General features: G+C 42.0%; 1 protein-coding gene across 3 annotated transcripts in view; it reads right to left on the bottom strand.

Moving 5' to 3' along the window:
- Window positions 1–24,702, bottom strand: part of ITPK1 (inositol-tetrakisphosphate 1-kinase) — a 158,240-nt gene that overhangs the window by 132,128 nt on the left and 1,410 nt on the right. The window lies entirely within an intron of this gene.

Here is a 24,702-nt window from a genome sequence, read left to right as displayed (position 1 = left end):
TATATAGGTGTCTGGGGCTTTTTCCTTCATGCAAAACTTCATTATACAAACAAGAGAAAGTTAATGCAAGAAAGTTAATGTGTCTGCTCACTGAAGAAACCTGATTGCAACTTCTTTTTTCCCCCTCCATAAGGGATAGCCCTAATGTTTTGGCACTGTACAAGTCAGACACCAAGTCTCCCTCAAGTTTCATTAGCTTTGAGAGCACTTGTGATTTCTTGTCTCCTACACTCACCAAGTGACCACTGTTTGCATATGCAAGGAACAAATTTTCCTCTTCATTTATGGAACCAGAGTCAGCCATAGATTCATAGACATAACTAACAAGAGCCTATGCCGAGAAGTGACTGTGGCCAGCTATACATGCTGTCACAGACACCAATCCAATGTTTCATCAGGTTAAAAAGACATCCATGGAAAGGTTTAGCACAAAATAATTAAGTAAGAGATGTTCCTAGAAATCTTTTCTCCTCAAACTCTGCATCAGTTTAGGCTCACATAACTCATCCAGTCAGTTCCACCGTTTTGTTTGCTCCCTTTGAGATGCATGTCAAGCTTCAGCCTTTAGTTTGGGGCACTTAGGAATGCAGCTGTTATTTTAAAGAGGACTGCCTGGTTCAGCCCCAAATAAAAAGCTGGCTAAAAGCAGTTCCAGTAGCATCTAAAACTGGGTTTCACCTTTATTTTGCTGTGCAGCTTCCCCCAAACACTGTATGAACCATGTCAATAGAAAACAGAAAAGCACTTGGAATCTGACAAGTGCAGTTCTGCAGCCTAGTACCCTATTTGAGAAGAAAAAGATGTTCAGCAGAAAATACATGGTACAAATTAAATTAAAGAAATGTGAACTGGATTGCTTTTCTCCATTTGAACAGATTCAGATGCCAATACCAATAATGGGAATTTCCTTCCCCTGCAACTGACTCTTCTGCTTGAGTTTACGTCAACATAGATCAAAGAAAAATTATTTTACTTTATTTGGAAGCCTCATTAGAGAGGCTTGCAATAAAATGAAAGCTTGGCCTCCAACAACTGATGATCATACTGCTTGAAAATATTCCATTTATTGACACATGGCCAACTTCCCTGAGAAGCAACAAGATACGGCGTTCGACAGTGCTGCAGTGAATCATCTTGGTGATCTGCACAAATTACACATGATCCTGGAAATCAAATAAAATGTCTGCAACATGCAATATTTGAGTACGGTCCTACTTACAAGAAAAAAGGATCTAAATGGAGAAACAACAAATTAATAATTTTTTAAATTATATGGCATACGGAATAATATTAATAGCTGATGTGAACATGGGGGGAGGAGAACAAAAAACCCCACACACACTCTGGGAAAAAAACCTTACCAAAAGGGTCAGATAAGAGAATAGAGTTTTCCATTGGTCTCGCTGGATGAGGCGGCAGTTTAAGGAGTCAGAAATGCAACACATGGAACAAGGTGCTGCTGCCAACTTTTTAATATCAAGGCAATGTAGGTCATGAAGATTCACAGAAATACACCAAAAGCTTTGGGCAGGGATGGGCATAGGATTGTTATGCCTAGGATCAGCCAAGGTCAGAAAGCGCAAACTTGAAACTGGAGAAGAGATTAGACGGCAAGACAAAACGCCTCCATCACTCATCATAGTTTCTGCAACTGAAAAGGGCAAAACAGTATCTCCGAGAAATCTCTACACTAGCTCATGAAAATTCCCTATCCTGGTGTCCAGACCACTTCAGAGAAGCACATCTATGTGTGTGTTACAAACAGATCTATTTTATCATGCATTTTATCTGCTTTACATTACACTGAAGTGTGCTGTTAAAGAAAGATTAAAATTCTCCCTATTTCTTCCAGTCCATAGGCTTCTTGCTTTAAGCAGTAGAATATGTATAGGTCTGCCAGAACACCCATTTTCTTCTTTGCTTCAGTGGATTGTTTACTGTGCAGTAAGAGGAAAAAAACAAAAAACAAACAAAAAACCCCCACTTTTATAAATCATAAAACAGAACTACTGCTTGTTTTTTATCCAAGCTGTTAAGACGAAACACGCATCCCTCCATAAGGTAAAGTGAATGACAAAGAAGTTCTTCAACGTAAATCCTGTTTGCTTACAAGAAATTTAGAGCATCCCATCTCTCTGAACCAAACACTTTTTCTGATCAGCTTCAGCCCTTCCGCAGGCACCACTTTGCCCAAAGGCCACCTTCAGAGCTCTGCCTTGGGCCGGCACCCACGGCATGTGACTCGCTGTCTCCCACACCCCTGACCTTCCATGGCACATCTTGCTACTAATCTCTCTCACGCAGACACATTGGGGTACACACACAGGGTGCTCGAATTAATCCTGCCCTTGTTTTTTTCATAACTTATCCCAGACAGCAGCTGTTACACGCATCATTTCCATCAGTGACTGAGCACATGTGTTTTAAGACTACAACCTTCCTAAATGTGGCCAGGGCACGCAGGAGCTGATATACAACCCCCAAAATGCTATTACATTTTCTAACCAGACTCCATTGTAGCCCAGATTCAGATCTGCTGGGAGCTCTGCTACACTGTGTAACTGGAAGAACCGGACAATTTCTTGGGCCTCCTCAGATTTTCTAGAAGCTGCCTCAACAAGCTAAATCATACCATCATACCGGAGCTCTGTTACTCATACCCTTGTCCTCCCTCTCAGAAAAAAAAGCCAACAGTTCAGCTGCATCTTTTACATTTGGTTCTCTTTATGGACTTATCTAGATTCTCTGGTACCTGCCCCACACACATTGGTGTGATCACAACACACTGATGAGTTTATAAGATAACCTAAATCCCTCTTAAAGGGAAAAATAAAAAGCTAAATTTCTATTCTAATCTACCAAATTACCATCATCCTTATCATTGCTAAGGAGGCGGATGTATAAACAGCTGATCCAGCTTCTGAGTAGGAGCTGGAAAGGCAGACACAAAGGCACAGTAGCAGCTCGTTGTTTTCCTCTGGGTTATTTTTGTCTGGCTCCGCCCTGAAACTCACTCTTCAATCCCAATAATTGGCAGCAACTAATTAGAAGGAAAAATGCAAGCAGTTTATTAAATGTTTGATTAAATGTTGATTACATGTTTGATTAAACATGATCACAGAACAAATCTCCCTTGGACAAGCGTACTCATTTTCTCTTGCTCACTTCTTTTGTTTGTAGACATAAGAGATAGAACTGTGGAGATGATGCTATACCACACACTGGGATTTTACGCCTATAGATGACTGCACAACACAAAGCAAGGAGAAGCTGATGATTCCTCTGCTGTTGCAGGTTGCTTTCCACATTGCCCATCATCAGATGCACACTGCTAACTCCCCACGTTCTCTCTTTAGGGCTTTCACGTTTGACATTTCACATACACAGGATCAGCTCAAAGATACTGCCAGAATTACATCACAGGTTAAGTGGAGATACAAGCAGCATAAAAGAAAGGGACTTGTACAAAGGTTACAACTTTCAAATTGCTGTAAATCTGAAAGTTGTACAAGGACTTGCAGAATCGTTATACATGGGAAAAAATCTGCATTAAGTAACAACTTTAAATTATGTTGAAAATTCTGTATGTCTTAGATGGATCCTTGAACTACATCTGCTGTGGAAAGTGATTTTTGTTCATCCCATTCACTGTCACTTAAGAGATATTAAGTAACAGTTAATGACAATGACTGAACCATGTAATACTATTAGGTTTTACACACAGAGAAACATACACATTTACCCCTCAATCTCTTAGTAAAGAAAAATAACATTTGCTCAGAATATTTTCATGTGTTCTTGTTTGCGAAGGCAAAAGAAAACCCTTGACCAGGTGTCTGCTTTTACACCCCGCTAGCACGTCTATCTGCAGCAGCAGGATTTCTTATCCCAAGAAGTCTTTTTCCCAGGCAGCACATTTTCACAGCTCTTTGCACATCAGATCCCTGCAGTCAGCCGTGTTTCACAAAGATAGGAGGCTGCTCCACACCCAGCTTTACGTAACCCCCTTGCACGCAGTTGCTCAGCCTCGCTGACTTCACCCTCGCGCTGGGCGGGTATTATCTGCCTACTTGGCCTTGCAGTGTTTCATGCTTGGTCAGCACACAGTCCAAGGTGCTACAGTAAGCTGCAAAATACACAGGCATCACCTTAAGGGCAGAAGCTATTCCAATTTAGCAAAAACATTCCTCTTCAGAATCTTCCCAGTCCTCAGGAACAATAAAGTTGTGATGGTTATAAAACGATAACCAAGACCTTGCGAAAGTTGCACTCCAAGAGGCCATAAACTGCCGTTATCTTATTTGGACTACACCCTTACATCTCAATGAAACACTACATCACCCCTAATTATTTTCTCTAATTAGTTTCCAGATAAAAGGAAAAAAATTGCCAGGATAATAACTTTTTTCCCAAGACTAATTTGAACACCTACTTTTTTTTCCCCTCCGTCTGAATTCTAGCATCATCATCCACAACGTGTAAAAGAAGTCTTCCTGCAGCCTGCCCTGCACATCTCCATACCACCGCCCCAAGGCGGACACCAGACAAATATCACCCCAAGCCCACAGACTTGGGGCTCTCAGACCTGCAAGGCTGCAGACCACCCAGCACCCTCCGCAAGGCACAGCTAACCAACAGCCCACCAATGGCAGTCTAACTGTATCAAGGCCAGCCTTGCTTTTGCAGCAGAATCCTCTCTCAAGGCCTGGCTTCAAGAGAAGACCAGTTTCAGTGTAAAGTACTGAAGTGCAAATTTTTTGAACCAACAAAGAGCACTGTCGTGCATACTGGTCAGACATAACACCTACAGTTCCAATCCCTCATTTCAGATGGAGTTAACAACACAGCTATGTGCCCCACGGCACTTTTAAACCACAGACTCTGCTTACAGAGGTACACTACAGCTTTATTTGTATCCTTGTCTTACTTCAGGATATTCAGTTGGAAGTGATGCTGGAAAGAAAACAGACTGTTTCATTATGATTTTATTCCACTGTATTCACATTGTGGTGTTCTCCTTAGAAAAATCCTAGTAAGGTCATGCCTAGACTTTTTCAGGAATACTTTCCCTGGTGAAGAATAACTTCTCTGCTCCCATCACTAGGAGAAAAAAAAAAAAAAGCCTACAGACAAACAATTAGAAAACGAAAGAAAAAAATTTAAAACTGCATTTTTGGCCATTTAAGGCTATGAACTGAGAAAGAATGAAATAGCCCTTATGTCAAAACAAAACAAAATTTTAATATCATTAAAAGCAGGAAGATTTCTCTGTTTCAAGTATTTGTCTGTAAAATATTTCACTGTAACTAAGGCACTAACCCACAAAGTCTTGCATCCTACCTAATAATAAACTATTTACAGATGCTTCTAAAGATAACGTGCATGCTAAACTTGCCCTTAAACTCTGCCCATACACAAGAGAGAGAACATAATATCAAAAATCAAGTTTCTTTCCATTTCTTCCTCAAATTTTACCGCTGCCTTGGTGTTAGGATTGCTCAAAATGCATTATCTAATGTCTCCACCCACCTACAGCCATACAGTTCATGTGCTGTAATTTAATGGCACCAACCCAAACATCACCGGTCTTGCACCTTTCTAGCAGTGGAAGTAGGCATGGCATGCTTATGCTGTTGAGTACCAAACACCTACACTGCTGATGAACGTGCTAGGAGGATATGGGCGACAGAAGCTGTGGATGAAACTTGCCATTACAGACACAAAACTACTGTTTCTTACCTCCTTTCTGGGTTTTGCAGGAGAGCTGCGTGAGCTCTTCTTTGTAAGGTGCTGCCCCATGAGATGTAAGATGCAGGTCTGCTGTTACATCAGACAGCTGCAAGATTAACACTGCAGGCTTCTATCCTAGGTAAGATTCCACTAGAACCAAGCAGCTTTCACTCAAACCACTTTCACGAGGCAGAACTACATGCTAAATCCTCTGATTTTTGTCATCTCTCATTGTAGGTCCTTATCAAGATAGCCAGTCAAGCAAAGGCATTACAGTGCCACACTGCTTTACCTTGGGTAACGGCACTCTTTCTGTTGTTGATTCCATGACACTAAAAGCAAAATCACTGTAAGTCATTTAATACTTATACAGAGAGATTAACTGGACTTGTCTGGAAATGAGCCTTACTTGGGAAACTACTCCCGCATGCACACATTAGGATCATGTGAACAGTTGTATTCTATCTATCAACTCTTCCGCTTGCTATATACTTTTTACATAAACATGCAACAGATGACAGTTACTTGCCAGTAATGAAGCCACAGAGAAGATTTCCAAGGTGTTCTTGAATAACAAGCTTAGCAGATTTTCCAAGAACTGACGCCATGACATAATTGAAGCTACAAAGCACTACTCTAAAGTAGTCAAGCTGTTCTTCTGGAAGCTCTCCTTTATAGCAGAAGTTTGTATTTGTTCCATAAGCCCAGATACAAAGGTGGTTTTAAAGAGCTAAAGTTAGAAGTAATTTTTTCAATGTAGACATTTCATATGAAACAGGTGTCAAAACTGATAACCTCTGAGGAGGACATACTGAGTCCCATCAATGCCTCAATCAGAACACGTCCCAGGGACAGGAGGCTAGGACTATAACCTCTGCCTCTCACACTGGCCCTCAGTGTTTCAGCTGATGCTCTTCACCCTCCCACCCACCTCACCGCTCTCTCACTTAAATACTCCTTGGAGCAGTGAGGCTTCCACTGGCCGCATCCCTCAGGCTCAACAGTTATCCTGGCCACTTCTGCATCTCGCCCCAAAAGGCCCACTTATCCTACACTCCTTTTGTGTGGAAAGAAGTTCTCCTCTTCAGTCCTTCCCTGTTCATCCTGCAGTACCCACTGCCTTCATTTGCTGTTATTAGAAACCTTGAATGCAACATCTGCTCATTCTGGGACCCAAAGACAGCTGGCTAAAGAGCCCTCAGCCTTCCCAGTCCTTGCCTGGGAGGCTACTGCAGCCATCCCAGCTACTCTCTCATGCCAGTGATACAACAAAAGGTGGCAGCTGTGGTCCTGCCCTTTCTATCCTCTGCAGCAGGGTAGTCTGGGAGGGAAGAGAAAAGCACCTGCTAGGACCATCATATCTTTCATACCCAAGACAACCAATAGTCAGCTTTTGGATGCCCATGATCATTTTGGACATTGTTGGCCATAAACTGGCACCTGCATAGCAACAACAATCCTGAATTTCACAGCTTCTGTGCTTATGCTCAAGACGACAGTTGGATTAGCCATCCTGGGCTAGCACCATCACCAAGTACTCCATTCAGAATGGGAACTACTCCAACAGCCCTTCACCACTTACTACATACCTTCCTAATGCACAAAGCAGTCACAGCTTTGCTTAACATAATTTCTTCAACACAAGCAGGACCATACAGAAATCCTCCCAAAGGATTTCCAAAGCCGAAAGGAAAAGACCACATTAAAGTCTCTTCCTATTGGAAAAAAAAAAACCCAACAAAACCCAAAAAACAACCAACAAACACACACCACCAGAAAACCACACCTTAGAGAGGCAAGACAGAGAGACCAGAAAGGCAACCTCCAACAGGTCAAGAGCACGGGAAATCTATGAAACACTGTCAGTGTTTCAGAAACCAAATGCATTACATCAGTGAAAGAAGCTATTACTAGTCCACAAGTAATCCAGAAAATCATGGTAGAAAGAAAATAGTCTTTCTCGCAGCAGGACAATTCAACAACATGGACTTCCTTGAGAAAGAGTAGAACAGCACCCCGACTTAAGTTCACGCATGACCCTTGCCTCAGATCAGGCAGGGTGCTTACACCACCTCAGAGCATCATGCAGCTGGCAGCCTGCTCTGATCACCACATCCATCCTTTTTACTGGATGTGGCTCACAGCTGTCCATTTGAAAAGCAACCAGGAGAGGAGATACAGGGCCTTGTAGTCTAAAAACAAGTCTTCATTCTGTTTTGGGCATTCTTTTCTCTCCTGTGAATGAGACCACTCCTTGAAACTTTCACATACACAAGGAGATTAACTGAACACACTACATTCTGCAGACATACTGTTTTCACAGTCCTACAGATGAGACAACTGACATAAACCAAGCCCACCTTAAAATACTAAGCTTCATCTAAAGCACATTAACTGCCCCCCTTTTTTTCCTCTTGGGAGCGTTTAGATTACACTCCTCCACTTTCACTGCTAGGATGTGACCTGGCCAGCAGTTCCCAGCTACATCCTCACCTATAAATGAAGACCAAAACACTCTCTGTGCTGCTTGTCGATCACCTGAAAGAGGTATTCTGCTACTTCTCAAGCATCATTTCAAAAGATGCATCAAATGATTGTGTTTTTCAGAAAATAACTATGCAGTCTTAAAATCTCCTAGGAGATCCAGGGCCTCATTCAGAGGGGAAAAAATAGTTTCTTGGTACAATGGTGAAGAGCAGCTTCCTTTAGAAAAAAGGCTACAGAGCGTACCTGATCTTTTAATTTTTAAATAAGCATGACAAAACCAGGCTGCTCCCCACTTCTGATACAATCCTCAGCCAGCCAATCATTCAAGTCTTTCAGACATTTATTACAAGTAAATTGTGTATAATAAACACAAAGGAGTAAAGACTTCCTGAAGAGCCAGTCCCAGTAAACAACCTGCAGATGTGAAAGAAAATGAATCACTTCTGAGAAGCGATTTTTTTTTTTTTAGTTCACAGCTAGATGAGTAAGTTACAGAGCACCTTCTTAGATAAGCTGCTATAAGAAGAATAAAAGACTCCTACTTTTTGAGAGGTTTTTTTCCAAAGTTCCTGTGTTAGGTAAACTGTTCTATCACTAAAAAAACCCTCCCCTTAGCCTCAGGCTCAAATTTATTTGTAGCTTCCAGAGTTTTCATTTTCCTGTGTTTCATCAGGTTTTGTGTGCACTTTGAAAATGGCAACTACTTGCTCTATCTGCAGGATTACAAGGGCCTTCTTGGAACTCAGGCACTCACACAAGAAGCAGAGAAAACACAGGCAAGAAAACAACCCTTATCACTATCACTGTCTCTTCTGGACTGGATTGTTACACAGCCTCCTGGTTCCCTCTCTCCTCTTGCTTTTCAAACTATAGCTTCATTTTCACCACAAATTAAAATGACCGACTTAGGAAAGTCAATGCAAGAAGATGAAATCTTAGCTTGGCAAAAGCTGACTAATCACTTACTCTGTATATGATAAACTGAAAACATTTACTAGTTAAATAGGTCTGAGAGAGAACAGCAGTTAAGAGACAGCTAAAATTCTTAAAACATGTTGGGTTCCTCAACAACTGGGTTCAATGATATTTCTTTTCTAGAAATCATCAATGAGGAGCAGACAAATTTTAACAACTTGAATTTTTAATTTTGAACCATGCCTTGGAGTAGATAGATGTGAATTAAGAGCTGCTGGCAAAAATAAGGATAAAGTAAGAAATACTTTCGCTCTCCTTTGAGATGATCTTTGAGCAATTTGCAGTCAGTCCAGCCACACAACAGCAGTGTGACAGGTTTTTATTATTTCTGCATTTGACAGGTAGAAAAAGTATTATATTGGGAAATTCACTGATGTGCTTAAGTTACAATGAAGCCTACTACAGAGCCAAAAGCCAACCCTATTTTGTCTGCCAGGCCAATGTCCGATTCAAGAGGCTTTTCTCTATTCTCTCTCTTGGATTAAAGAGTATTTCTTGATTTGGAAACTCCCTGTACAGCCTCCACCCCAGTGAATACATGGAAGACATCAAGATTTAAACACGTTTCAATTGTTTGCAGCTCATCTATGTACACCTAAGACTTTACTCGTGTTTCAAAGTTGTCTGGGCAGCATGCTTCAAAAACTCCTCATAGTCAAACTATACATTTACAGTACAGCAAGAAAGAGCCACCTCTCAGGTTTTTTGGGACTGGCCTTTGTGTTGGAGGAGAGGAAAGAAGCCAAGGAAAGAATTTTCACATTCAAAGACGGGGGGGGGGGGGGGGGGGGGGAGTTAACCCTTTAATAGTTTTTATTTCATTAAAAGGAGGTCAAGCTTTACTGAAAGAGAACCTTCATCCCTGTTCTTATAGAAGACTCCAACAATTATCCCCTCAAAGCCAAGGAGGCTGCTGAAAACACACCCACACAGACATTACTGTTTTAAAGACCGAAAAATATTTAACCAAAAACATTCTCCAGCACAAGCCTAGCTTTACTGTAATATTAGCAGCACTGCTAGGCTGCTCCGTTCTGCCTGGATCAGCCCCAAACAACTGGCAATCTACTTCGATTTAATGGGAGAGAGAACAGGGAGATTTTACGTGGACCACGTGCATTTTCCAGAAACAAACATTTTGTGTTTCAGGTTTCACTATCAGCAGCAGCAAGTGTGCTAGAAATCTATTCTCACAGGGCGCTTTCACGCCCACGTATCAGTCAACGTAAGAAAAGGTGGCAGCAGCACTAACAAGTAACAGGAAACTCAAATACTATACTTAGTCCTACAAAAAACATTTCAAATTACGCTACCGGATACTTCCCTGGGCCAAGTAGGCATTCAGAGCACTTTCAATGGCATCGTGGTTGCATGTTTTAATTACTACCTACCACACTTTTGATTCTTGGCCATCAATCATCGTTATCAAGCCATTACATCTTTTAAGTGCCTGCTCTCAGTAGTTATGGCGCAACAAAGCAAGAACAAACTAGCAAAAGAAGTCCATGTGTTGATCCCAGGTTTGCCACTGAACTTGTGCCACTGTGAACAAATTCAATTTCCATCTCAGGCTTTCCATTAAAAAAAAAAAAAATAAATCTGAACACCAGGTATATCCAGTTCCCACGGAATCCAACTACAGAGATTTCCAACAGCTTCAGAGGGAGCTGGATTACGCCAAGGTCTGCAAACGTGCTCAGCTCTCACCAAGGTCAAGAAAACTCCGCACCTTAACAGAAAGGAGCTTTTGAGAATCTCAGCCTAATTCATATGCAAGGATTACTATTTTAGAAATAAGCACTAGTACAAAGAACTTGACCTGCATCTAACTTGTCTACAGAACAACAGATTCAGAGATCTTGATCTTACACATCAGGAAACAGCTTTGCCCCAGAAGAAATCTGTGGTAAAGCTGCCCTAGAATAAATGACTTTGTTTCCAAATTCTTTGCCCAAGCTACGAACCAAGCATTTTAATTAAGGTCTCCTAATTGCAGTGAGTGTAATTTGGGGTAGGGGGCAGGGAGGAAACACGCTTTTCCACAGTCCACTAGTACCAAAGCTGACAGACAAAGAAAGAAAAGTAACTTTAAAAATACACATTAGCTGTAGTAAATGCTCTACCCGTGTTCTGTGGTTCCAGAAACACATTTTCCTGTTTGAAGAAAGCTCTCTCTGGTTCTATAGACCTTTTTCACAATGGCAAACAGGAGAAACTAGGAACAAGGGAAAATCAGGGAAGTTTTTTGTTAACATACGAACAGCCACAGCATGTCAGACTGAAGGTCCAACCTACTCTGCCTCCAGTGTGGCTGTTCTCTCTGTTCTATAGCCAAAGACACAAAAGAAACATCCCAAAATATTGTTTTTCTTCAGTGATCTCTTGCAATCAGAGCTACACTGTTTCATTACCACTGCAACAATACTAGAGGAAAACCTGCCAAAAAGGAATGAGATTAAGCATTATATTTTAATAGATTATTCAAGACAAATGAGAGATCAAATCACAGTGCAAAAATATTGTGCCAGCCCCCACCCAAACAATAGCTATTGTGAGCCAAGATGCAGCACTATGCTGATCAGGAAACTGCTTAACACAGTAGCACAAAAATGAGAAAAAAATTTTACTAGGAAATCTGGTGGTCAGCACAGTACACATGGAAGTGAAGCCTGCTGCAACCGTAGCTCTGTACTATGCACCTGAGTTTATTTTACCTATAGAAAAAAAGACAAAATTCCCTAATGACCCAATGCCTTTCACAATCACCTCTGGCTCCTTCCAGCATCATTTCAGGCTCCAAATGTCAGACTCCCAGTTGACTCAAATGAGCGCTTACATCCCACCAGTCTCTTAGAAACATTCACCATTAAAACACAGCAGCTGATCAGCATCAAGTAAAGTCTTCTCTACTCTCCAGCACCTTCTCAGGGAGACACGAGCTTATATGCTAAAGATCCATGTGGTTTGATTACAATACCCAGAACCAGCAATAACCTGTTATATACTTCAAGGAAAAGACAGCCAAGAGAAGCTTTAAATTACATTTAACAGAAAATAGTGAGATCCACTGTTTTTACTGAAAAAAAGCAAGTTCTGATCTACAAGCAAGCTCTACCTTGAGGTGCGATGCTATTTGAAAATAGGCAATCCATCACTAGTAAGCAACAAAGGTGATGAAGATCAATGCCCTATAGCATACATAAAGAGTAAAGCTACAATCACATTGCACCAACAAAGGAATCAGAAGGGAAACTAGCTAGAGAGTTCTTGAAACAAAGTTAGCCCCAAACAAAAGCAATTTAAACTTGGGGATGTCTATGACCAAAGATTGTTCACTCTGCTGAATTGTGAATAGAACAAAATTCAAAGCACAAATTCTCCCAGATGCTGAGAACTGAGGGCCTAAAATAACATCAGAAAGAGAAAGAAAAAGAAAACAGAGCTTCAACCCCCTATCAAGCAGCAAGCCTGTACTTTCTACTCCTCAAAGCGTGCTAAAATTTTGGTTCTATAAAGGCCAGGAAAAAGGTCAAAAAACCCTACTCTCTTCAAAATTCACTCCAGCCTGGATAGAGTCCCTGGACTTTGATCTATTCCTTGAGATAGAAAGAAAGATTACACCAAAACGTCAAACCCCAAAGTCAAAATATAACCCCATCCAGTGCCTGTCCACTGGCAAACAGATCTCTCTTCCTCCTATAGCCCCAGCTCCCATTTGCAGCTCATGCAACCAGGAACAGCTAAAGGCATAGCACAAACCATTTTCTCTCCATAGCTTAAACCAGCTTTAGAAGGTGGCAGTCTTTAAAAATAAGACTTCTACTGAGTGACAAAGGGCACCGCTCAATTTTATCATCACGTACTCTTTGCACAGCACATGGTGCTCCAACTCAGTGTGCTGGCAACAATACTTCTTCCCCTTTCACTCTTATGCTTTCCCCTTTTCTGCCAGATACAGGGTGCAAGCCGGCAACTACAAGTACTATTTTTTTTTCCACCATCAGTCTTTCATCAAAATAGTAGACTTGTTAGTTTCTTTTTCCCTTTCCTCCCTCACGTACACTTACACATGCTTTTACAGGAGTTTTCTTTCAGTGCTTGAAAACTACCAGATTGACAGCTCCAGTGAATTAAGCTCCCTCTTTGTCGGCAAAACAAGAGCAGCACCACAGGCAGCCCCAGAACAAGCTCCCTCTATCCTCCTCTTCCCACCCCTCCAACTAGCAAGCGTATCTGAATGCTGAGCTTCGCACACAGCTCTATCATACCAGGGGGCCTTGTAAAGAGTCTCTGATAATGTGGTTTACCCAGACTATCTCACAGGACACTAATGTTAAAGCTGCACATGATGAAAACATCATGAGTCGACACGTTATCAGCACCCACCTGTACCAGAGAGCACAGTAACTCTAAAACCATGAGGGTGGTCTGAGTGCATGTAAGTCTGTGCTTAAAGACTGGCAAAGTAAATTAACTTTAGACACCAGTGTGAAAGAACGCTGAGTTGAAGCAACTCTTAAAGCCATACTTGAAACTACAGAAAGGCAATGTTAACTGAAAACCAACAGAAAGACCAGAAAAATTCAATGCTGTCAGTATCAGACAAAAGACAGGTGCAGATTTTATTTGAAAATGAATTGTACATTTGGCATAAATGCTACAGAGAGAGGGCTTCTTCTACTATTGCAGTACTAACATTGTACTTCACTTTTGGAGAGTGCTCCTCTGCTATGTTACCACTTAATCTGGTCAGGCAGCAAATGTGGATCTGGACACTCTCCTCTCTTCAATTACAAGGGGGTTTTAGGGTCCACAAAACCCTCTGCTGTTGGTTGTAAGTCACAGATTAGCATGCACTAGATGAAGTTAGAAGATGGTTCCTAAACTGTACTCAGCTCTTAGTTCCTCCTCCTCCCTCTTTTGCAAGCTTTTTTATTTTTAGCAGGAAAGTCTTTTCTCTTTGGAGAGAACTTCTGAACTTCTTACGACATCTTGACTGAAATAATTTTTAATTGGTAAAGAGCCAGAGTGTTTTAGTAAAATGAGCATGTATACACACACTTAAAAATAAGTAATGCCTATTCCTTTAAAGGTTAAAAAAAAAAACCAAACACAAAAAAACAAAAACAAAACAAAAAACCCACAACACAGCAGAAACAACTTTATATTTGCTCATGTTTTACTCTCAGCAAAACTAGAGAATAGCCAACATGCGCTGACAGCCTCCTTACGTTCCTGTGATATCAGGAATGCGAGTTCAAAAATGCATTAAAAGGTTTATGTGGAGCAGATCCACCTGTGGCTATTAAACACAGTACCATGGACACAAGTGCTGCCATCGGAGTCTGTAAACCAGTGACTGACAGAAGGCAAGAGGGTCTGCCAAGGGGAAGGTGAGCGCATTTGCTCTGTGCCTCATACTTTCTCTAAGCATCTGCTACAACCATCATTCAGGTACTGGCTGGCCAGGTTCAGGTCTATTTGGCTGGCCTCACGCTCTCCAGCTGGCCTGTCAACCAAAACACCTCCAAGCAGTTAGGGCTTCTGCTATGAAACAAAACGCACTGATGAACTTGTGTGCGAGTAACCTCGCCATTACCCCGTGCTACCCTCTTGCCCTTCAAATGGCAGCAAGGAGAGCCCATACTGGCTGCACCGGTACCAGACTCCAGTGACAGCAGACAGAGAGCGCTGGATCCTCCTGAACTGAGATGAGTTTTTGTAATACAAAGGAACAGCATGTTCCTGAACAAAGAAGCATCTACACGCAGCTGTATGACATTCAGATAGAGCTGAAGGGAAACAGTTATCAGTATTTACGTTCATTTCTCTGGTTTGTTTTTTAACTACAAGGAAATAACCGAGATTCTCATTGAAACACGCATGTTTAATAACATGCCCCATCAGGTTTAAGTGGTCACTGCTGGACTCACTAAAACATAGCATATTGCTGAAACAGGCAACGTTTTGTAGCGCACCTATACAAATGATGACACTTTCCATCCTTGCAGTGAAATCAGGCTGACAAGATAAGGAATAAGCCTAGTCATTACACCAGTTCTTGTAACCATGAAAGTCGGTTCAGAGTGGCAGGGAGAAAGGGCTGCAGCAGTGTTGCTGCAGACGGGGCAGGTGTGGCATGTCGCAAGTGGACCTTTATGATATAATTTCCTTCCAGTGCCATTAATCACCCCAGACATCACTTGTTCTATCACCTATTAACCAGCTGCCCCAACACACAGATATCTTAATCAAGTTTAGACAGTGAGAGTCATTACTAAGCACTACAACATGCAGTGCCAAAGGCCTTGTTTCCAAAGAATCCTCTGAACTATCTCCTTCTGCTGTAAGAAAACACATTATACTACTACATGTACTTATCCATACCTAACATTGGGGGGACAGTCACAGGAAGTAGAAAAGTCACCAGCACTTTAAAAAAAGACAATTTCAGAAAAGGACAACTAAGTTGCTTTTGGCCAAAACATTCAACCCAAACAGGCCTCTTAAAGCCGGGTCCTGCACTTGGGTCACAACCACCCCATGCAACACTACAGGCTTGGGGAAGAGTGGCTGGAGAGCTGCCTGGCAGAAAAGGACCTGGGGTGCTGGTCGACAGCCGCCTGAACATGAGCCAGCAGTGTGCTCAGGTGGCCAAGAAGGCCAATGGCATCCTGGCTTGCATCAGAAATAGTGTGGCCAGCAGGACCACGGAAGTGATTGTCCCCCTGTACTCGGCATTGGCGAGGCCGCACCTCGAGTACTGTGTTCAGTTTTGGGCCCCTCACTACAAGAAGGACATCGAGGTGCTGGAGCGTGTCCAGAGAAGGGCAACAAAGCTGGTGAAGGGTCTGGAGCACAAGGCTTATGAGAAGCAGCTGAGGGAGCTGGGGTTGTTTAGTTTGGAGAAGAGGAGGCTGAGGGGAGACCTTATTGCTCCCTACAACTACCTGAAAGGAGGTTGTAGCGGGGTGGGTGCTGGGCTCTTCTCCCAGGTAGCAAGCGATAGGACAAGAGGAAATGGGCTTGAGTTGTGCCAGGGAAGATTTAGGTTACATATTAGGAAAAATTTCTTCACAGAGAGAGCGGTTAGGCATTGGAACAGACTGCCCAGGGAAATGGTGCAATCACAGTCCCTGGAAACGTTCAAAAAACGTGTGGATGTGGTGCTTAGGGACATGGTTTAGAGGTGGACCTGCCAGTTAGGTTAATGGCTGGACTCGATGATCTTGGAGGTCTTTTCTAACCTTAATGATTCTATGAAAGCACTGATTTTTAGTGCATTAGCACTCTTCAAGGCGGGGAGACTCCTTCAACATGCACGCATGTTTGTGGTGTGGTCCGATGGGACAAAGATGGACCTTCAGAGCAAAGGCCAGGAGCATCCCAGCCTCACAGCTCAAGATTTAGTATTTTGTCTTTTGCTACAGACATATCTCATTCAAGTATTTTTCCTCCTTTGCCAGCAGCACCATGGAGAATTCAGTTTCATGAGGCAACGCCTCAGGACCCAGACCGAACATGCAGAACCAGTGCATTACAGAGGAAAGGACCAAGGATGGCTTGTTGACAAGGAGGAAGAAAAGCCTGTGAGGAGTGTGATGAAGAGCAAAAAATAAGCCTGAGTTTTTGAGGAGGAAGGACCGACTTAAAATTCTTCCAAGCAAGCAAGCATGACTCAGCAGTACATGACAAGACAAAACGAGACGCATTCTAAATCTTCACTAACTGGCATCCAAGGGGAGAAGATTAAGCGGCTCAACATGAACTGAACCTGCTTCCAAGTTCTGGGCCTGCCTCTGCCAATTACGTTCCTAAGAGTGCCATTAGATCTAGAAACATTACTTTCTCCACTCTACAGATCAGACCCCTGGGAGCCCTCAGAGCGGCCTCAACGAGTGCACACCCTCCTGCCCGCACAGGTAGTAGCCTGGCTGTGGGAGAGAGCAGACTTCTGCTTTGATTCCCAATTCACAGGAATTATTTGACAGAATTTGTACAAGTGGCAACCACACCCTGGCCAAAATAGCCCAAGCACTGCAGCTGGGAGGAAAGAGAACTACAGCTAAGGATGTTTTACTTGGAACTAAAGGACATACCCCCTCAAGGAAACTCAGTCATTTTGAAAGCCATTTTTAAAGTACGTGGTTGTCCTCCAAACAGGATTTCTCTCTGCACAGAAAGAGAATACTAACTAGTATTTGTGTGGTATTTGGACAGTATGGAAGTATCAGCAGTTTCCTCCTTGATCATATAAAAGGCATAACGCCTTCTGAGGGGAGTTAAATTCCATCAGTACAAAACAAAACATTGTTTTGAGGACTGAACACTGAACTCAAACATGAGAAAAAGAAGATAACCAGACAGGAGAGGGTTTGTTCCACAGCACTATCACACAGATGTGCCCAGAACAGGTGCTTATTTTATCTATTACCACACTTATTTTAGTGTGTTTCACATGCTCTGCTTCCTTGTTTCCTTGGAACACGTTCAAGAATGTCACCTCACCAAAAAGCGTCAACTGTTGAGATGAATAGCACATTATCTGGCCAATATAATGAGATACACTGTCAATCAGTGCTTCCCAGGTGCAGTACATTAAGGCAGAGCAAACACCTTCCGTCATCTCTGACACCCCTCTCAGGTTGAGCCTATATATTCGAAAAAGCTGCCTACTGTGTGCCTAGACATCCCAAGTCATGATTCCTGAAATTAGTAAAGGGACTTCGAATTAATTAATGTACACAAATAACTGTTTGTCAGGCACCTTCTGCGCTATTACAGATTGGACCAAACCAGGGACAGTGGAGAGGTCAACATCTCTGCCCTGAAATGGGACCACAGGCCCATGTCATTCCCAGCATGTTTGTCCAAACCCATCTTAGAAGTCTCAAGCAAGGAATTCCACTGCCTACCTAGACAATCACAGTATCCTTTCCACTTACCTATCATCCCTCCTTCTTGGCACAATTGAAACCCACTACTTTGTGTTCTACCTGCAATGGAACTGGGGAATACTTTTTGGGGGGGGGTGAGGGGTGTGGCTTGTTTTTTTTTTTTCCCTACAACAGCTTTTTACAGTGTTCGAAGATCCACATTGAGCCTCCTCTTCTTTATGTTGAATAACACAGTGCAATACACTGTGTATTTTCAAGACCTCCGATCCTTCTCACTGCTCTCTTTTGGGCACTTTCCAGCTGATCTGCCTTTTCCTTCAAATGCCATGCCCCAAACTAAGGGCAGTAGGTGAGGCTACTGCAGCAGCAGCCTTATCAGTGCTGTGCAGAATGGAGGCATTACTTCATCCGCCTTGAAGGCTGTGTTCCAACTTATGTACCCCAAGATGACATTTGTTTTTGGTTTGTTTTTTTTTTTTTTTGGCAACACTGTCAATTTGTATTCAGCCTGCGATCTGCAAAAGAATGCAGATCTTTCTCTGAAGAGCTGCCACCTGACCAAGCTTATTATTGTTCCTCGCTGCATATCAGTTCAAACAGGTTGTGGTAAAGGGATGTACCGTAAGGAGGACACAAACTTCCTGAACCTAAGGTAAATGATTGCTAGATCACAAAACAGAGTTGCTATGAAAGGGTGATTGTTACAGTCACTTCTGTTGCCGAGCGGCTGCGCTCCGTGTTCCCATGAAATGGTTCTGCAAGCATAAGGCAGTAAGGTTTTTGTGAGAAGGATGCCTATCAGTAAGTGCTCTCAGAGATTAAGAAAATGCACACATATACAGTTCTTTTGGGATGTCAAGTCTTCTCTACAGACTCCTGGAAGAAGGAGCAGGAACTCAGAAATACAGTGAACTTTTCCTCCAAGAAATATACGTTTTTTTGCTACTACCTTCAACATTTTTTCATGGCTTAGTATAATTTCTACCATTAGGCTAGTTGTAAGTTTTTGTTAGAGCTGATGTCAAAGAAACTTACCCACCCATCTGGCCCCCAGTTACTTCTCATGATATAGTGTTTCAGACTAACACAAGCAACAATGGGAGCTATTGATCAACACACATACGTTTTACTTTTATGGCTTTTAAGGCTGTAAAAGCTAACTGGCACAAGCCAGGCATTTAACAAAAGTAGTATTTAGGTTTTTTCGTGGGGAATTGGGGTTAAAGAAAATCCCCTGAGTTTTTCCTGGAAAAAATATGCAATATACTTCATGGCCTGCTATATAAAGAAACAGATTAATTTAATACCCTCAAACCAGCATTATTCTTAAATCTATCTTAAAACTCATATTTAGGTTCTTGTACACAGGCCATAGCACATGAGAGACCACAAATAAAGTTTAGGAGAGAAAAAGAGAGCCATACAGATCTACAGCACTGACAAGAGTGTTTACCATTTTATGGTAGATTTACTAAACAGAGTAGCTTCTCATATGTGCTAAAAGACTTAACTATCCATCACAGAAATGAAATGGGCAGAAGTTGAAGAATCAATTTAGATTAAAAGAAAAGGAAAAAAAAAAAGGCAAGATCAAGTCACACAGAAATTTAAATTAGGCATACTAATATTTTGGTAGGGAAAAATCATCGTTTGCTATGTTCAGCAGATTCATCTGGTACCAGCATCAAAACAGCTTCATCATAACTCAATAAAAACCAACCAAACAAGACACCAAACCAACCCACCACAGTGACCTGTCATACCCAAACAGTCTTCAGTACAGGTGACGTGTGCTCTAACAGGAGCTACATACCCAACGAAAAGTACATCCCCTTGCACAAAACCAAAACCAAGACCTGCTGAACTGATGCAGACAGCAGTTCAAGAACATGGTCTCGTTTCAGCACAGCCTTCAGCAGTGGGTAGCACCTGGGAATCCAAACCAGATCAAGAAGCCTTAGCTTCCTCTGTGTCAATGAATGTGATCAGTTTGTCATGGATGATCTCCCAAGGAGGGAAGAAGACAATTTGGCTTGCTCACTAAAACTCAAGACAACTGGGCTTTACTAGAAGACATCCTTGATTACTTCACTTCCATTTTCTTCTGTGGGCAAAATTTGATTTTCTCAGAATGTCTATAATTTCCCGAGAACTTTTTCCTCCCAGATGCTCACCCTGCTTTTATGGGAAAAAAAAAAAAAAAAGCACAATAAAATCTGACCATAAATAATCTGGACATTAAGACGTACAAGCACAGTTCTTCTGTCTGTCGAATTGCAGGATTTATCATGACACAGATTACATCTTCAAGCAACTCTTCAACTCTGCTATTCATTTTCTATATGTTATGAAGAAGAAATTCTGACTCATTATGTATATAGCTACACAGAAAAGCTACTACATTACCATGCAAACTTAGGAGTTGCACATGTGAATGCTTTTGCCCAAAATAACAAAGTAGCAGCTTATCATTCAGAATGGGGTGACTTTAAATTATCTCCTTTTGCATGAAGCATATTTTACCTCACCTCGTATCACTGTAACTTATTCATGTTGCCATAACCTTACTGCCTCACATCTCCGTGGCTCCCAGAAGAGACTATATTAACGGATGACATGCAGAACAACTACCAAGGAAATGGAGGCTTTTATAGAGCGAACAGCCATTTGTAAATGGCTGCACCTCACTAATCTGAACTGGTGCCAAACACACATTTTCAACTCATTTTCTGAACAGATATATGCATTCTTCTATACTACCACCACCACTCCTCATATGGCGTGAACAGAAGTCTTTTTATTCATAGCGTCCAGAGAGACCTGCCAGTATATCTATGCATACTTTACAAAAGGATAATATGGGTATCCAAGAGTCTTTACCACCTTCTGGAACTTACAGCACAGCTCTGTCATCGCGGTAATGGAATGGTGCATCTCCATTTCCCTAACCTTGTATTACTGCTCGTGCACCTGCACAGTGACAACCATTCCAAGGTCAATGTGACAAGCAGCGAACTGATTGGATTCAGAGTCTTTGCCAACTGCATAACCACTAAACTCAGCTTGAGACAGAGGACAAGACCAAACAGCTAGAGGAAAGAGGAACTGTTCCTTTCAGCAGTGGCAGGGACATATGACAATGTCAGAACTACACACTTATATCACAGGCTCCTAAATTTTCAGTTAGGAGTCCCTAGAAACCTTGTCTTACTTTCTAGCAGGCTATAGGTACTCTACATTTTGCCAATAGCCAGCTACTTAAAGCTCTGAGACTGTGCCGTCACCTTGGCGGAGCTGAACATAAAGGCTCACAGGAAAGTCTACTTGAGATGCACAAACCAGCCATTTGCACACTGCAGTCCCATAAGGGGCCCCAGTGAGGGAACTGCAGCCGCAGCATAATGCAGATAATACAGAGTTCAACACAAAGCATGGTGACCTAGCAGCTTCACTCAAAAGCACAGGACAACTTGGCAGTGGTAGCTTCTTAAATTGCCTCCTGACTAATAAATTCACTGAGGAGATAACAAGGCTATATCAAATGCCGTGTTCCACACAGAAGAGCTCAATCCCACATCACAACTCAAATAGGAATGCCCTCTTATCAGCAAGGCTGAGACAGAGACTCTCTTCTCCCCACTGAAACTGTACCAATGCACAGGAAGGAACATAAAAGTTCTACTCAGCCAACAGCTTACATACAAAGGAGTTGCTGGGTGGAACCGAAAACCGCTGTGGGAAGCAGAGACCAGAGTTGAGGATGCATCTCATCCCAAAGGAATGCTCCTGCCATGGTGCTTCAGACCTAGCACAGAGGATGGCTATCCTGGCACTGGGGAGGGAGCTCACATTTCTCTCTATACACAGTGGCAGGTTCAGCCAGAGGATCAGAGCGAGCCTGGCCCATATTCAGGTTCGGTCTCCCTTGGGAGACACTGGCTTGAAACCAGGCTTCCCACTTGCCAGGCAAGTGCTCTGTTCTCCAGGTCGACAGCTCTCAAGGTGCTACGCAGGGACCACTGATCCTCTGCAACAGGCTTGTGAAACCACACTGCCTTTTTGCTCACCACGCCAGTCAGAAGCCGGAAAGACCTGTAGAAGCATTAAAGGCCACAGTGGGCTGTAACCCAACAATTTGGGAACCATTGGTCTGGGCTATAAATGTGGAGGTAGGTATCACCACAGGCACTGCTTTCATCTCTTTGGGCTACACCTGGAAGGCACAGCCAAGGCTGTTATGCTCTATGAAGAATACAGCTCAGGCAGGACATACCTGGTATGCTGCAGTGAGGACCAAAAGTGCAGATGAGCTCAAAGACCTTTGATACAAGGAGGATTACCTTGTGGATACAAAGCTTAGGTAAAAGCCCCAAGACACTCTTCAGGCAGGACAGCTGCTGTGCCAGTCACACGTTACCAGAACTTTACGTAACCAAGTGAAAATTTTAAGAAAAGAAGGCAGGTGCCAGTGCTCCAGTAACAAACCTGGAAGAATTCAGATGACAAAATTTAACAGGGAAACCTACAGAAACCCAGCAGCCTAATTTGCAGTTTAAAGATGGATACAAATGGGAGGAAAGAATTTAAGGTTCCTGCCCAGTCCTTGTGGAGCAGACACTTGAAGGCAGGCCTGCCTGTGCCCCAAAGCAGCACCTTAATTGCTGGTCCACTCACACTCCCTTGTCTCATTTCAGCTAGGACAATGTAACAACATTTCAGCTTAGGAGTGCTGATGGAGACAAAACCTGGAACCAACTCTTAAGAAAGTGGTTCAGCACTTAGACTATCTCTCAGAGGATGGTTCAAACAGATTTTGAAACGTCTGTCCGTGATCTCTTTAGGACACCAGTGTTTTGCAGCAGAAGTGGCTGCACTGGCAGACTGCAAAGAAATTAAGATTTTTCTCATCCTAACAATACTCCTGATTTAAACCCAGCATACTTCAGGACTTCATCAGCAGGCTTCTCTTACTTTCCTGGATTATATAGCGGCTTCATTGCAAACCCGTACAAACAAAACTGAACTTTGTAGTCATCCAGAAAGTATATCCCTAGGCACTAGGCAAATAAATTCCAAGTAACAGTCACCGTAAAGTACACAGAGTAGACAGACAGACACATCGTCCACTCTAACGCCTGAATCACTGTACAGGAATGAGTACGCTTGCCTTATTTCCTACCATACACAATATTTCTGGTAACATGTACGTTGAGCCTAGCACCACTTGTTCTACAGAAACAAAAGCTAACAAACACACAAGTAATCAAGTAGATATTATGCATATCTATGCATATGCATTGAAATCTTTGCCTAAATGAATGCAGCCTCCCACTGGCGTCTATGGAAGTTACCGGGAAGGAAAACAGCATCGAGGATACCAGCACAACTTGCTCCAGTGACTGTACTGATCTTTAAACCAAACACTTAACCCTGCTTCTACAGAAAGGCTAATATTAAATGCTTTTAAAAATATCAAAGCATGACTGGAAAGATATATCTATCCAATGTCTGTAAATGCTATCCAAAGTGAGCTTAGCCTGTACAGAATGAGATAGCCTAATTTTCATCAAGAAATTAGTAAAGTATAGCAAGAGACACACCTTGGGGTCAATTTTCGCAGCACTGCGAGGACCTAAAACTATTAATAAATTTGTACAGTGCACAAAGAAATTGTAGGTCCATGTTATGTAACACAAGTGTACCGAATTTCTGAAGTAGAGAAAAATGAAGCAAAGAAAGAACCTAGTCAAAAAGAGAAACAAGGACAGCAGAGGGCAGAAAGTCAGTTTGGGAGATTCCTAGACATAAGAATGTACAGCACATAATACCAAGAATGAAGAAATTACTACAAAAAGCTTTTTATGTATTTTCTGACATTTCCCCTTAATTTCTGGGCACAAAACTAGCCTATACTGAACCTCAAGGTCCTAGAAATGGCATTTTTCTTATGCTTATTAGAGGTTAAAGTGTATTTCTGAGCATCACAAAAACTAACCCAAAATCTCTTAGGCAAGGTCAAAGCTTAGCATCATTCATCCAGAAGTATGCTGTTTGGAGAATCACATGAAATTTAAAATGACATTAAACCAGAACCTGTAGCTTTTTGTATACTTTAAAAAGCTCTAGTAAAAGTTTTGCTGAAGTTTGACAGAGAGGACACAGAATGCCAAGAACACAAGCTGATGTAAAAGCTTCTGTCACTTTCTCGAAATAGTTTTCTCTTTCTTCTGCCTCCTTCATCTTTACAGAAAGGAGCAAGTGCTGCCAACAGAAATTTCAGAGATTAGTGTTTTTAGCATAACATGCTTTAATAAAGTGTATTTGAAGTCTCGTAAAATACATTCTGCAAAGTTTGAACAGACTTCACAGAAACCAGAACGTGGGTTACTTAGAATATTTTCAATTATCAAAATTGATTTCATACACTTGTTATAAACTATTAGAAAGAAATAAATAAGAAAAAGCCGTTATTCAATATCAGAACCTGTAATGCATGTGTCACAAGACCTTGGACCCACACAAGAGTTTACATTCCCAATTAAATAATAAAATTGTGTAATACACTGCATATGTTATCCTCTAAGCTATTCAGATAAAGTCTAATTACAGCTTA

Source organism: Platalea leucorodia (genome assembly GCF_965183815.1).
Source record: "Platalea leucorodia genome assembly, chromosome: 7".
NCBI classification, from domain to species: Eukaryota; Metazoa; Chordata; class Aves; order Pelecaniformes; family Threskiornithidae; genus Platalea; species Platalea leucorodia.
This window is presented reverse-complemented; position numbering and strand designations above follow the sequence as displayed.